This window comes from Schistocerca nitens, chromosome 9 (genome assembly GCF_023898315.1).
Source record: "Schistocerca nitens isolate TAMUIC-IGC-003100 chromosome 9, iqSchNite1.1, whole genome shotgun sequence".
NCBI lineage: Eukaryota > Metazoa > Arthropoda > Insecta > Orthoptera > Acrididae > Schistocerca > Schistocerca nitens.
The window spans coordinates 94,134,275-94,148,845 of record NC_064622.1 but is presented as its reverse complement, the minus strand read 5'-3'; the positions used below and the strand labels follow the sequence as shown (position 1 = coordinate 94,148,845).

Sequence of the window (14,571 nt, the reverse complement as noted above, 5' to 3'; positions counted from 1 at the left end):
ACAGTCACCAAAACGTGTTTTGAAATGCCCAAGAGAAGAAGATATACATGAAAAAGTCTAGCAGATGGCACGGGGTATCAGATAGATTATATCCTAGTCAAGAAGAAATTTATGAATCAAATAAAGTCTATCCACTCACTCATACCCTGGATATGACGTAGACAGTGACCAAGTGCTACTGATAACAGACTATAGTAACAGATTTAGGAACTAACCAACACAGATGGTTTGTAGAAAAACTTAAGGAAAAGCAAGTAGCTGCGGACATGAAAGAACTGACCGATAACGTGATAGGTAACAGGGAAGGATGGGAAGGATTCAAAGAGACCGTAGAAGTAGCTGCTAAAAGACTAGTAGGATTAAGGAAACTAGAACCGAGGAAACCATGGATGACCAAGGAAATACTAGACCTTACTGAAGAACGAAACAGGCCGAAGAAAAAAGATTTCGATAAGTACAAAAGTGTAAAAAATGCAATTACAGAGAAATGTAAATTTGAAAAAGAAAAGTGGATGCACGACAAACATAAGGAAATTCAACAAGATCTAAGCAGAGGTCAAATTGATAGAGCCTACTCTAAAATTAGATCAATGCAGATAAATCCAAGAACAAAAACAAATATGGTCAAGAATAAAAACGGTGACCTACTTTTCGAATTAGAGACGTATGCGAAAGATTAGAAAGACGAATTGGAGTTAATAGGAAAACCTACTTGAGCTTTATAGATTTACAAAAAGCATTTGACAAGGTTAATTGGAAATTGTTATTCCGAACAATGTAGGAAATAAATCTTGATTGGAGGGACAGAAGATTAATCTGGAACCTGTATGAAAGGCAGGAAGCAGAGATGGAAGTGAATGGTATGTGGAAGAAAGCAAAAATAAGGAGGGGAGTAAGGCAAGGATGCCCATTGTCACCATATTTGTTCAACTTATTTATTGAAAAAACCACTGAAAAACTGAAAAGAATAACCAAAGGAATTAAAATTAACGGGGAACTAATACACTGTATCCGTTTGGCAGATGATATAGTAGTACTTGCTGACTCAGTAAAGGAAATGGAGTTTAAGTTGCTAAAATTTGCCAAAATTCTAAGAGAATATAATCTAAAAATAAATAATAATAAAACAAAAACTATGGTAGTAGGGAAGACAAAAGAAAATGGTAAACTTAATATAAAACCAGAAAATGATGTTCTAGAGCAGGTTGAGAACTTCTGTTATTTGGGGAGCACAACCACTGACGATAATAAATTCGCCTTTAGTTTATGATGATGATGATGTCTCTAAGTCTCTCGAATGAAGTTGAGATGAAATTCGGCGACAGAATTATTCTTTCCGGAATGCGGCTTGTAAATGACATGGGTATTTAGCACGCAAATGTCCAAGTGGTAAAAAAAGAGCTTTTTGTACCATTTCAGTGGTTGTGTACACATTCCGTTGAGCTATTTAGCGTGTCGTATTTATCCACTGAACCCGTAGACTCGCTGTAATCCACATCAAATTTTGCTTTAAATTTTTCGGTATTAGTTCTGCTGTCCATATCCACGACTGATTTCACTGCAACTGCTTGATTGTGTGTCTTTACGTATTGCACCAACCACTGTTGAATACCATCCACATGCGATGTGGCCATCATATGGCTGGATTAACAGGGCACATCGAGTATGTATTTAGGGTAGTAGTGTAACTTGTTTCGTTGACTAGAGAATGTAACAGAAATTTTTCTCCCAAAGCACAGTGTTAATATACAGCTTAATGTTATTCATTCTTGTGGCAGCTAAATTTAATAGAGTAAGTGACAAGGCTGGTGCTTTAAAAAAAATCTGCTGCCGCTGCACTTATATCACACACGTTTTGTCTATATGTTATTGGTAGCTTAATATTACTACATCACAATGGTATATTTCAAAAAAATGAGTCTTATTTATAGTACATCACAGCTTGTGATACATATAAATTAAGAACACGTCAGTCAGTCAGTTTTATAAGATGTTAGTTTATTTCATTAATGAATTTTCTAACCCATTCGGCCTCATCTTCAGATGGTGTATATGGAAATCACATGTTTACTTCTAGTGTGTGATGCTGGGTACGCTGTGGAAACAAATACGTAAGTACCAAGAGTACCATTGGAAGATGAGACTCGAAAAGTTAGTAAACTAATTAATTAATGGAATAAATGAACATTTCAAAAAACTGGATGATTGCAGGTTCTGTATTTATATTCAGTACATAGTCACATGATCCGCAACATCTGTAACGGATAAGCTTGATTTTTCAGGAAACTTTACAAAGAACAGTTGTTATGTAGCTAACAGTAATTTCTATCCCAACAAGCACTTCACGTGAGTTTGCAGACTATAGGTGTAGACGTGGAAGATGGAAGGCCCTACAAGCGGAATTAGAGAAAAAGGATGAAGGTATTAGCTACTATCAGCATTTCGTGGAAGTTTTTTAAAAATGAACTTGAGCAAAATTGAGTATTTCAAGCTTTATTCGTAGCCATTTTGAGTATATTCGCTGCACATACATTCAAATATCAACATTTATGAAGCAGCAGACCATTTCTCCGGGTCAAGTCTTCAGCGGCAGCCGACCTGGCCACGGGATACAGGTCACGCGAATGTAAGACCACCACCTGGAACATGGAAGTGTTAGATTCAGACTGCATATCAGTGATACAATAATTACATAGTTTTCTAGTTTCGTCAGTTTATTACTGGTGTTTGTCGTCGCTATTTCCCATAATTTACTATACCATTTGACAATTGTTAAGCGATATATACAGGGTGTTTCAAAAATGACCGGTATATTTGAAACGGCAATAAAAACTAAACGAGCAGCGATAGAAATACACCGTTTGTTGCAATATGCTTGGGACAACAGTACATTTTCAGGCAGACAAACTTTCGAAATTACAGTAGTTACAATTTTCAACAACAGATGGCGCTGCGGTCTGGGAAACTCTATAGTACGATATTTTCCACATATCCACCATGCGTAGCAATAATATGGCGTAGTCTCTGAATGAAATTACCCGAAACCTTTGACAACGTGTCTGGCGGAATGGCTTCACATGCAGATGAGATGTACTGCTTCAGCTGTTCAATTGTTTCTGGATTCTGGCGGTACACCTGGTCTTTCAAGTGTCCCCACAGAAAGAAGTCACAGGGGTTCATGTCTGGCGAATAGGGAGGCCAATCCACGCCGCCTCCTGTATGTTTCGGATAGCCCAAAGCAATCACACGATCATCGAAATATTCATTCAGGAAATTAAAGACGTCGGCCGTGCGATGTGGCCGGGCACCATCTTGCATAAACCACGAGGTGTTCGCAGTGTCGTCTAAGGCAGTTTGTACCGCCACAAATTCACGAAGGATGTCCAGATAGCGTGATGCAGTAATCGTTTCGGATCTGAAAAATGGGCCAATGATTCCTTTGGAAGAAATGGCGGCCCAGACCAGTACTTTTTGAGGATGCAGGGACGATGGGACTGCAACATGGGGCTTTTCGGTTCCCCATATGCGCCAGTTCTGTTTATTGACGAAGCCGTCCAGGTAAAAATACGCTTCGTCAGTAAACCAAATGCTGCCTACATGCATATCGCCGTCATCACTCCTGTGCACTATATCGTTAGCGAATGTCTCTCGTGCAGCAATGGTAGCGGCGCTGAGGGGTTGCCGCGTTTGAGTTTTGTATGGATAGAGGTGTAAACTCTGGCGCATGAGACGATACGTGGACGTTGGCGTCATTTGGACCGCAGCTGCAACACGGCGAACGGAAACCCGGGGCCGCTGTTGGATCACCTGCTGCACTAGCTGCGCGTTGCCCTCTGTGGTTGCCGTACGCGGTCGCCCTACCTTTCCAGCACGTTCATCCGTCACGTTCCCAGTCCGTTGAAATTTTGCAAACAGATCCTTTATTGTATCGCTTTTCGGTCCTTTGGTTACATTAAACCTCCGTTGAAAACTTCGTCTTGTTGCAACAACACTGTGTTCTAGGCGGTGGAATTCCAACACCAGAAAAATCCTCTGTTCTAAGGAATAAACCATGTTGTCCACAGCACACTTGCACGTTGTGAACAGCACACGCTTACAGCAGAAAGACGACGTACAGAATGGCGCACCCACAGACTGCGTTGTCTTCTATATCTTTCACATCACTTGCAGCGCCATCTATTGTTGAAAATTGTAACTACTGTAATTTCGAAAGTTTGTCCGCCTGAAAATGTACTGTTGTCCCAAACATATTGCAACAAACGGTGTATTTGTATCGCTGCTCGTTTAGTTTTTATTGCCGTTTCAAATATACCGGTCATTTTTGAAACACCCTGTATCTGCTCTTATATATCAGAAATATAAATGAAAGAACTTCGTCACACAATGCGAATGTGAAACATATAATAATCGAATTTAGTTAAGCACTGTACACTTAAGCGAAACTCTTAGGCACAAATCTTGTGTGTGCTACAATTCTAATTTTAATTCTCTTTCTAAGAGCTGTGTCATTGTGTGAGTTTAACGTAAATTGTCTGGTTAGATGTAAGACAGGTCCTGGCGACATTAATCATGTTAGGATAAATAAGATAAATGCTAGGTTGGAATGACTATTGACGTAAAATCGGAAATATTTAGCCTGCACGAAACGATTTACGTATTAATTTTTTCCACTTGCTGATGTCGGGTCGAGAGACAGAGATGTCAGTTGAAAATCAGGCCTTCTAAATTCTATTATGTAACTATGTGTGAACTGCAGAATAATTAACGTTGCTTCTCTGACTAAGAAACATGCGAACTCATGAGCAACACACTTTAGTTGCAGTATCGAGAATAGGGTACAAACGTTTGCAGAGACGGAACAAAATGGAGACTTAATGCTGAATGAGAAAGAGTTTGGAATGCACCCCTTGAGTGGTGTTATACATTAAATGAATTCATGATTGCGAATGAGGACTACCATCAGCTGTAGAATTGAATGACGACAGTGGAAACTTGTATCCGGCCGGAACTAGAACCCGGATTTTCAGCTTATCGCAAACGGTCGCCCCACCATTTGGCTATCCGCGCACCACCCTCTGCCAAACCCAAACTTCCATACGTCGAAAGAAGCTTCGCATCGTAATCGGAATAACACAGGCACCGCAGTAGCGTATCGAGTCGTGTTGGGTACTCACCGCTGGAGGGTGGGCAGTACTTGAGCGTGCAGATCCAGGCGCCGCCACTGGAGCACGTGCACCAGTTGCAGCCGTCGTACTTGCGGGAGCCCGGCGTGCAAGCTGCAACAGTACACACAGCGCTGCTGTCACACTTCGCCGCCACTTGGCACCTCACACACACAGCAACTCATGCAACCTAATATATGGCTCACATGCTTAATGTGCCGTAATGTTGATGGACCCGTTCCCCGGCACTCACTACACGAACTATTCTTTCGTGTCAGTCCACTTACATGAGATAATTACAGAAACGTCCCAATAACTACACTACTGGCCATTAAAATTGTTACACCAAAAAGAAATGCAGATGATAAACGGGTATTCATTGGACAAGTATATTATACTAGAACTGACCTGTGATTACATTTTCACGCAGTTTGGGTGCAGAGACCCTGAGAAATCAGTACCCAGAGTAACCACCTCTGGCCGTAATAAAGGCCTTGATAAATCTGGGCATTTAGTCAAACAGAGCTTGGATGGCGTGTACAGGTACACCTGCCCATGCAGCCTCAACGCGATACCACAGTTCATCAAGAGTAGTGACTGGCGCATTGTGACGAGCCAATTGCTCGGCCACCATTGACCAGACGTTTTCAATTGGTGAGAGAGCTGGAGAATGTGCTTACCAGGGCAGCAGTCGAACATTTTCTGTACCCAGAGAGGCCCGTACAGGACCTGCAACATGCGGTCGTGCATTATCCTGCAGAAATGTCAGGTTTTGCAGGGATCGAATGAAGCGTAGAGCCACGGGTCGTAACGTAACGTAACGTCCACTGTTCAAAGTGCCGTCAATGGGAACAAGAGGTGACCGAGACGTGTACCCAATGGCACCCCATACCATCACGCCGGGTGATACGCCAGTATGGCGATGACGAATACAGGCTTCGAATGTGCGTTCACCGCGATGTCGCCAAACACGGATGCGACCATCATGATGCTGCAAAGAGAACCTGAATTCATCCGAAAAAATGACGTTTTGCCATTCGTGCACCCAGGTTCGTCGTTGAGTACACCATCGCAGGCGCTCCTGTCTGTGATGCAGCGTCAAGGGCAACCGCAGCCATGGTCTCCGAGCTGATAGTCCATGCTGCTGCAAACGTCGTCGAACTGTTCGTGCAGATGATGGTTGTCTTGCAAACGTCCGCAACTGTTGACTCAGGGATCGAGACGTGGCTGCACGATCCGTTACAGCCATGTGGATAAGATGCCTGTCATCTCGACAGCTAGTGATACGAGGCCGTTGGGATCCAGCACGGCGTTCCGTATTACCATCCTGAGCTCACTGATTCCATATTCTGCTAACAGTCATTAGATCTCGACCAACGCGAGCAGCAATGTCGCGATACGATAATCCGCAATCGCGATAGGCTACAATCCGACTTTTATCAAAGTCTGAAACGTAATGGTATGTATTTCTCCTCTTTACACGAGGCATCACAACAACGTTTCACCAGGCAACGCCGGTCAGCTGCTGTTTGTGTATGAGAGATCGGTTGGAAACTTTCCTCATGTCAGTACGTTGTAGGTGTCGCCACCGGCGCCAACCTTGTGTGAATGCTCTGGAAAGCTAATCATCTGCATATCACAGCATCTTCTTCCTGTCGCTTAAATTTCGCGTCTGTAGCACGTTATCTTCGTGGTATAGCAATTGTAATGGCCAGTAGTGTATGTAAACTTACTGGGTATAGCACCGATCGCAATAGACTATGATAAAATATTACGTAAACACTTTTGTTCACTTACGATTAAAGGTGCTTTTATGTGGTCAGGATGATCCACCCGTGGTCTTCGGTAGCATGAGTGAGTGCCTGGGGTAGAAATGGTGCAAGAGAGAGTGTAGGCTTTCGCCCCTATGACGGAAAGAAAACGGGGGGTGAAAACTGGGATTAAAATTCAAGGTGAAAGGGTATCAATGGTAAGATTCGCTGAGGACATTGCTTTCCTCAGAGAAAGTGAAGGAAAATTACAAGACCTGTTGAGTGGAACGAACAGTCTAATGAATAGAGAAGATAGGTTGATAGCAAAACTAAGAGAAATGAAAGTAATATGAAATGGAAGAAATGATAACAGCGAGAAACTTAACATCAAAATTGCTGATCACGAAGGAATTCTGCTACCTATGCAGGAAATTAGCCCATGTTGGACGCAGCAAGGAGGACATAAATGGTTCAAATGGCTCTGAGCACTATGGGACTTAACATCTATGGTCATCAGTCCCCTAGAACTTAGAACTACTTAAACCTAACTAACCTAATGACATCACACAACACCCAGCCATCACGAGGCAGAGAAAATCCCTGACCCCGCCGGGAATCGAACCCGGGAACCCGGGCGCGGGAAGCGAGAACGCTACCGCACGACCACGAGCTGCGGGCAAGGAGGACATAAAATGTAGACTATCACTGGCGTTCCCGGCATAAAGAAGTAACTGGCATCAAACATAGATCTTAATTTGAGAAAGAAATTTCTGATAATGTACGTTTGGAGCAGAGCGTTGTATGGTAAAAAACATCTTCTTTGGCAGAACTGGAACAGAAGAGGATCGAAGCATTTGAGATGTGGTGCCACAGAAGAATGTTGCAAAATAGGTGGATTGATAAGGAATGACAAGATACTATGCAGAATCGGTGATGAAAGTAAAATATATGAAAAAAACGCTGGAAAAAAGGAGGGACATGACGATAGGACATTTGTTAAGACGTCAGGGAATAACTTCCAATGTACTAGAGGTGGCTATGGATGATAAATTGTAGAGGGGGCCAGAGACTGGAATATATCCAGTAAATAATTGAGGATGTAGGCTGCAACTGGTACTTTGAGATGAAAAGGTTAGCACAAAAGAGGAATACGTTGCAGGCCACTTCAATCGTGTCAGAAAGTTTTATAGCAATAGCTAGACTTCACATGAGACCTTTTGTTTTCGACAGTCCATTTTCCGCATCATACATCTAATTTCAAATTGGAAATGGAATAAGTTGACAAACTGCCTATTCGCTTCTGTCTCGGGTTCTTCGGCCGACGTTCACCATTCAGCGGCCGCGAGCTCGGCTCCAGTCACCACCGGCAATGGAGGCTGAAGCTTTCACAATGCCAGCCATTCGTGCTGGCGAAACGTCAGTAAAATCAAGATGAACGTCGGCCGAAGAACCCAAGACAGTAGCCAATAGGCAGTTTGTCAACAAGTGGCCACGAAAGCCTTAATAATTTTGGAATAAGTTGCCTTGGATCGCTAGCAGTTTGTCAGCAAAATAATACCGGGTGGCCCCATTTTTCTTGACTTTAAAAACGTAGTGCCGAAGTGACCTTGAGTCTGCTGTAGCAGTATACACTGTAGCTAACCAAGGTAGCGTAATTCGTTCACTTGTTGGAGTTGACAAAAAACAGTTGTACACACAAGGAAAATACATGATCCTCTACAGAAGGTTTATGTGGGTAGTATGTGCACAAGTGAAGAAAAGGTAGAAATAAGACTGATCTGTGGAGGATGCAGTTTCGCCGAATGTACGAGTGTGTCCAATAACTAATAAAACATATTTTTCTTCTGAAAGCAGGTTGGTTTTCTTCAGCATTCCAATAAACAATATTACTCCCCTCTTTTATAGTTACAAAACGCCACCTTTCAACATAATCTACGTTCAGTGCTACGAGCTTACGCCACCTTACTGTGAAGGCCTGTGAGCTCGCACGGTTCTACTCTACTGGTCGACGTCGAAAGCACCGTCTTGCCGCATCAGTAGCCTGCGAAAAGCATGCTTCATTGGGCCGAACAGATGGAAGATGCGAAATTCGGGCTGTATGGTCGAAGACTACAAACAGTCCAGCGAAGTTTTGTGAGCTTTCCTGGGTGACCAGACTTGTGCGAGGCCTTGCGTTCTCATGGAGAAGGAGAAGTTCGTTTGTGTTTTTGTGGCGACGAACACACTGATGTCGTTTCTTCAGTTTCCTGGTGCTAGCACAACACATTTCAGAGTTGAGCGTTGCACCATGAGGAAGAGCAGAAAACAGAATTACCCCCTCACAGTCCTAGAAGACTGTCGCCCCGACTGAGGGAGCGGCTTTGAACTCTTTCTTCGGAGGGGAGGTTGTGTGGTTCCACTCCATGGATTACCATTTTGTTTCCATTTTCAAGGGATGGAAACGCCTGCGACGATTCTCTCCTTGTGTCTTCTAACGCACAAGAAATTCCACCCATATGGTCTTTGTGTTCTTCTATTAAGCGGCGCGGAACTCATCGGGCACACACCTTCGTGTAACCCAACTGGAGTCAGCACTACCAACATAGAAGTCCCAGTTGAGAGGAGAGCTATTTGATTATGATCCGTCGATCATCTCGAATGCGAGTGTTCGCACCTTCTAATATTGCAGGAGTCACAACTGTATGCAACCGGCCACGGTGAGGACGATCCGGCAGGTTTGGGCGACCTTGTTGCGATTATGACGGACGCCTCGCCCAACGACTCACCGCGGTTTTTATCACTGCCAGGACTCCATAGACGTACTGAAGGCGCCTGTGAACAGCTACGATGCTCTGGTTTTCCACCAAAAGAAAATCAGTGACAGTTCTCTGCCTGGAACGTGCCTCCGTTACAGACGCCGTTTTGAGGCTACGGATAGCGGCACCACCTATCGGAACTTCCTAGTAGCTGAAGCGTAAATATTCCACGTCGTCCCACATTCCGCATTATCTCAACCGATACTGTCCGAAAAAGAAATGTGTTCCACTGGTTACTGAACGTCTCTTGTAAGTTAGCAAAACATTACTGCAGTTACTGTTCTGTTAACCTGCACTGTCCACAGATCAGTAGCCCTTCCACTTATTTTTCGTTGCTGCACGCTGTACTCAGACAAACTTTCAGCTGAAGGCGGTTGACCGAATCACCAGTGTGCATTTTCCTTGTACTTCTATTTGTTTACTCTGAGCTCCAGCAAGTGTATGAGCATCGTTATCCCCAGGTACCATCACTGTGAGCTGGCACAGGACATTCAAAGTCAGCTTTGTGTTAGTTTGTGACCTTCTACAGAAACAGTTCCTTAGAGAATAAACTGCAAGAAAGATTTCGTGAGCGAATGGCCAGACCTGCTTGCGTGCGAGGTACAACCATATAGGGGTGGAGATAAAAGATCTTTTGGATAGGGTGGATATCAATGTGCGGCTGTTTGCTGATGATGCTGTGGTGTACGGGAAGGTGTCGTCGTTGAGTGACTGTAGGAGGATACAAGATGACTTGGACAGGATTTGTGTTTGGTGTAAAGAATGGCAGCTAACTATAACTATAGATAAATGTAAATTAATGCACATGAATAGGAAAAAGAATCCTGTAATGTTTGAATACTCCATTAGTAGTGTAGCGCTTCACACAGTCACGTCGATTAAATATTTGGACGTAATATTGCAGAGCGATGTGAAGTGGGACAAGCATGTAATGGCAGTTGTGGGGAAGGTGGATGGTCGTCTTCGGTTCATTGGTAGAATTGTAGGAAGGTGTGGTTCATCTGTAAAGGAGACCGCTTATAAAACACTAATACGACCATTCTTGAGTACTGCTCGAGCGTTTGGGATTCCTAGCAGGTCGGATTGAGGGAGGACATAGAAGCAATTCAGGGGCGGGCAGCTAGATTTGTTACTGGTAGGTTTGATCATCATGCAAGTGTTACGGAAATGCTTCGGGAACTCGGGTGGGAGTCTCTAGAGGAAAGGAGGCGTTCTTTTCGTGAATCGCTACTGAGGAAATTTAGAGGACCAGCATTTGAGGCTGACTGCAGTACAATTTTACTGCCGCCAACTTACATTTCGCGAAAAGACCACAAAGATAAGATAAGAGAGATTAGGGCTCGTACAGAGGCATATAGGCAGTCATTTTTCCCTCGTTCTGTTAGGGAGTGCAACAGGGAGAGAAGATGCTAGTTGTGGTACGAGGTACCCTCCGCCACGCACCGTATGGTCGATTGCGAAGTATTTATGTACATGTAGATGTAGATCTATGACACTGTAGGTTTTAGTTATTGAAAATAGATGACACAAGATTTAAGTAGGAATGTTTTGTTTGTAAGCTAAGCACTCAAGAGAGCAGGGAGGTGGAGCACCGTCGTGTGGCATCTGCATTGTTCTCCATACCACGCTTGTGAGGGGCTTTGTGGGAGGATTGCTTGTTCCACACGGTGGTCGACAGTAGCTCCGTCCGCTCATTGAAGTTAAACCTGTGGTGTTAGTTCGCTGCCAGCATACCATGCGGATTCTCCGCAGCCCAAAGGTGTTTGTGGAGGGACTGACGAAGTCATTCCTTGTAAACACTGCCTCATCTGCTAATAGGGCGGTTGACAGAAATCCCAGACCGATGATGGCCCGGGCGGTAAACCAGCTACAAAACCGTCCCACCAGATGTAAGTGTAAATCCAATAATGCCTGCACACGTCGTAAGTCATACAGACAGTGGCAGCTGCCCCACACCGTCGTCTGGCTAATCCCACGCTGGCTGGCCACCTGTCTGTAGCTGACGCAGCGGTCATTTTCAAACATCTTTTACCTCCACCATCAAGTGGTCGTACCTTGGAAAGCATTTCCGCCCATGTACTGTCCTTCCCTAGCTAAATACCGAATCCCAAAGTCCAGTTGACTGAGAGCTCTGTTCAAACACCACTCACCTAAAGCCTGCTCGCAGACCAGGGCAGCAATCAGCAGCACCAGGAAGAGGGCCAGTAGTTTCGCCATGTCGCGCTGTGCGAATGATACTTCAGCGGTCCCCTGTCGCCGTCTTATATACGCGGAACTGTGACCCAGCACGCTACATATTACACGCAGGGAAATACATAAAACAACTGCATGGGGCATGTGTGCTTCCCCGCAGGCGTGGAGAATACAGATGCAGCAATTTGTCACGCGCGGCACAGTTTCCTCGTGTTATCACGCAGGCTGAACGTCAACAAGAGCAAACTCTCCGATACACACGATCGAACAGCGGAGGAGTGGTACTCAAGCGTCAACGTGAGGTTACAATATCTCCGGATGTAATTAACATTTTACAATGCAACAAACGGCGCTGATTACGTATTTCTTTATATGTTCAGATGTGCTAACAAAACTAACGTGGTTCCATTTTAAAAAACGTACGTTTGTGTTAAAAAACATACTTCCGTGCATTTTTGTATGGTTTGTATTAAACAATTACACTAGCCCCTCTCCTCACGTTCGGTCTGTGGAATCGGTTCGTCAGTATTTGATGTGGTTTACGAAATATATCCAGCGGTAACGTTAGGTGACTCACCCTATATATATATATATATATATATATATATATATATATATATATATATATCTGCTATTTTGAGTTCAAAATTGGTGAAACCCTCCCTTTATTGGTCTTCCTAAAGATCTTTCACCTCTTGATTTATATTATACTGTCATTTTATTACATTGCTCACACAGCTTATGTGCTCTGTTGTGTCTGTTACGTTTTGCATGTTCAGTTCTGCTCGAATGTCGCCTTTTCCCTTTTTATCCACTAAATTATATCCGGCCACGTATCTAAATATGTTCATTTCAGATGATTCTCTTCTCTTTTCATCTGCTTGCCTAAGCTTCTAGCTATCGCATCCATTGAGTAGTGTTGGTATAGCTATAACCTTATAGAACTTTATCACAGTATCACTCTGGGTTTTCCTCCCCAGCGTTCTGCGTGTAGTTCCACCGTAATAGTTGAGTAGGTCTAACTCATTTCGTATTTCACTATTTACGCCATATGTGATTCCACACCCGAAGTACTTAAATGTATTACATTGCTCATCAATTTCGATCTTAAGTCGCATAAGATAATGTTCTACACAATGCCAGAAAGTAGTGTGTTGACGTCACCATTTTTAGCTTTAATATGTTTTATTGTCTATACCCAAAGTGCAAACTATTAGTCCTACATAAAAAGTAAACAGAACTATCTTGTAGGAAATTTAAGGTAGTTAAATTTTGTACGGGGGATATGTTTTCGTTAGAGACCGCAGTTTACGAATTATTCAAGAAAAACCAACGAAAGTAACCGTCAAACGCGTATTTCTTGAATAACACGAAAATTGTTTCCTACAAAAACGTTCTGTTTATTTTTTGTGTGGGATAAATAGTTTGCGCGTAGCGGTCGAGAGAATATGGAAATTTCATGCGTGCTTTCTGAAGGCGTTGCAGGTTGCAAAAACCCGGGTAGCTGAACCACCTTCTATATTAAAAAGTGTAGTTGAAAGGGATCATCCTCGTCCAACTTCTGGCCTTATTTCCGCCATGTTATACTCACTGCCCATTCCTTTTATTTGCATTTTGTTATTCATATATATATCTAATACAGTTATTATAACAAGAGATGGGATCTCTCTGTTTCTTACCATTTTCCATACTTTTTATTTCGATTTACTTTATGAAATCCCATTTCGTAGTCAATGGAGGCAAGAAAAGTTGGTAAACTGAATTTTTTGTGTTAGCAGAAGAGCCAACACCGTGTTACGAGTGGAGGCCGAAATGCACGCGTTTTAGCTCAAGCAGGCTAGCGTGAGGAGGGAAGAACTATACTGACGTGAGGTCTGGAACATGACAAGGAATGAGAATTCAGAAAGCGGACGTAATTAGTTCGATACTTAACTTTAATCCATTGATGATGAATGTCGCTCTTGACGGTACATGATTCACAATATTATCTGTTCAGAATACATTCTTGAAGATAGTTCTTATAGTAACTGAATAGGGCGCCTTGCTAGGTCGTAGCAAATGACGTAGCTGAAGGCTATGCTAAACTGTCATCTCTGCAAATGAGAGCGTATGTAGACAGTGAACCATCGCTAGCAAAGTCGGCTGTACAACTGGGGCGAGTGCTAGGGAGTCTCTCCAGACTAGACCTGCCGTGTGGCGGCGCTCGGTCTGCAAGTGCCGACACGTGGGTCCGACGTATACTAACGGACCACGGCCGATTTACAGGCTACCACCTAGCAAGTGTGGTGTCTGGCGGTGACACCACAGAATTCATGCTGCTTTTCTATTAGTTGTTTCACAGTGAAGATACGGTCCGTGCATTATCTTCTTTTGCGAGTACCATGTTGGGCATCCGATAAAATAGTCCCAAGGACTGGCAACGTTTCTTTACAGTTCTAGCGTATAGTGTATAACTTGCATTTAGAAGGCTAATACCTCCATGGTTGAGACAGCCATATCTGTTTTCTTTCTTACAGACAGAAAATGCCTACGGTGCAATCCTTTCTTCAGGTATATAACCACTTTGGAGAACATATTCATTAAATCGAGTATTCTTATTTTTGAAATACGTGGTGATTACTTTGTCAGTTCTACACTGATCTCTTAGCTTTTATTGTTCTTACTATCCGT

General features: G+C 43.3%; 1 long non-coding RNA gene across 1 annotated transcript; it reads right to left on the bottom strand.

Annotated features, from left to right (window-relative positions):
* Positions 1 to 2,477: 2,477 nt before the first annotated feature.
* Positions 2,478 to 12,006, bottom strand: LOC126203785 (uncharacterized). The gene is made up of 3 exons (XR_007540370.1): positions 11,859 to 12,006; positions 5,175 to 5,276; positions 2,478 to 2,639 (listed from the first exon to the last, which is right to left on the bottom strand). It is a non-coding gene; the product is annotated as an uncharacterized LOC126203785 (long non-coding RNA).
* Positions 12,007 to 14,571: the final 2,565 nt, after the last annotated feature.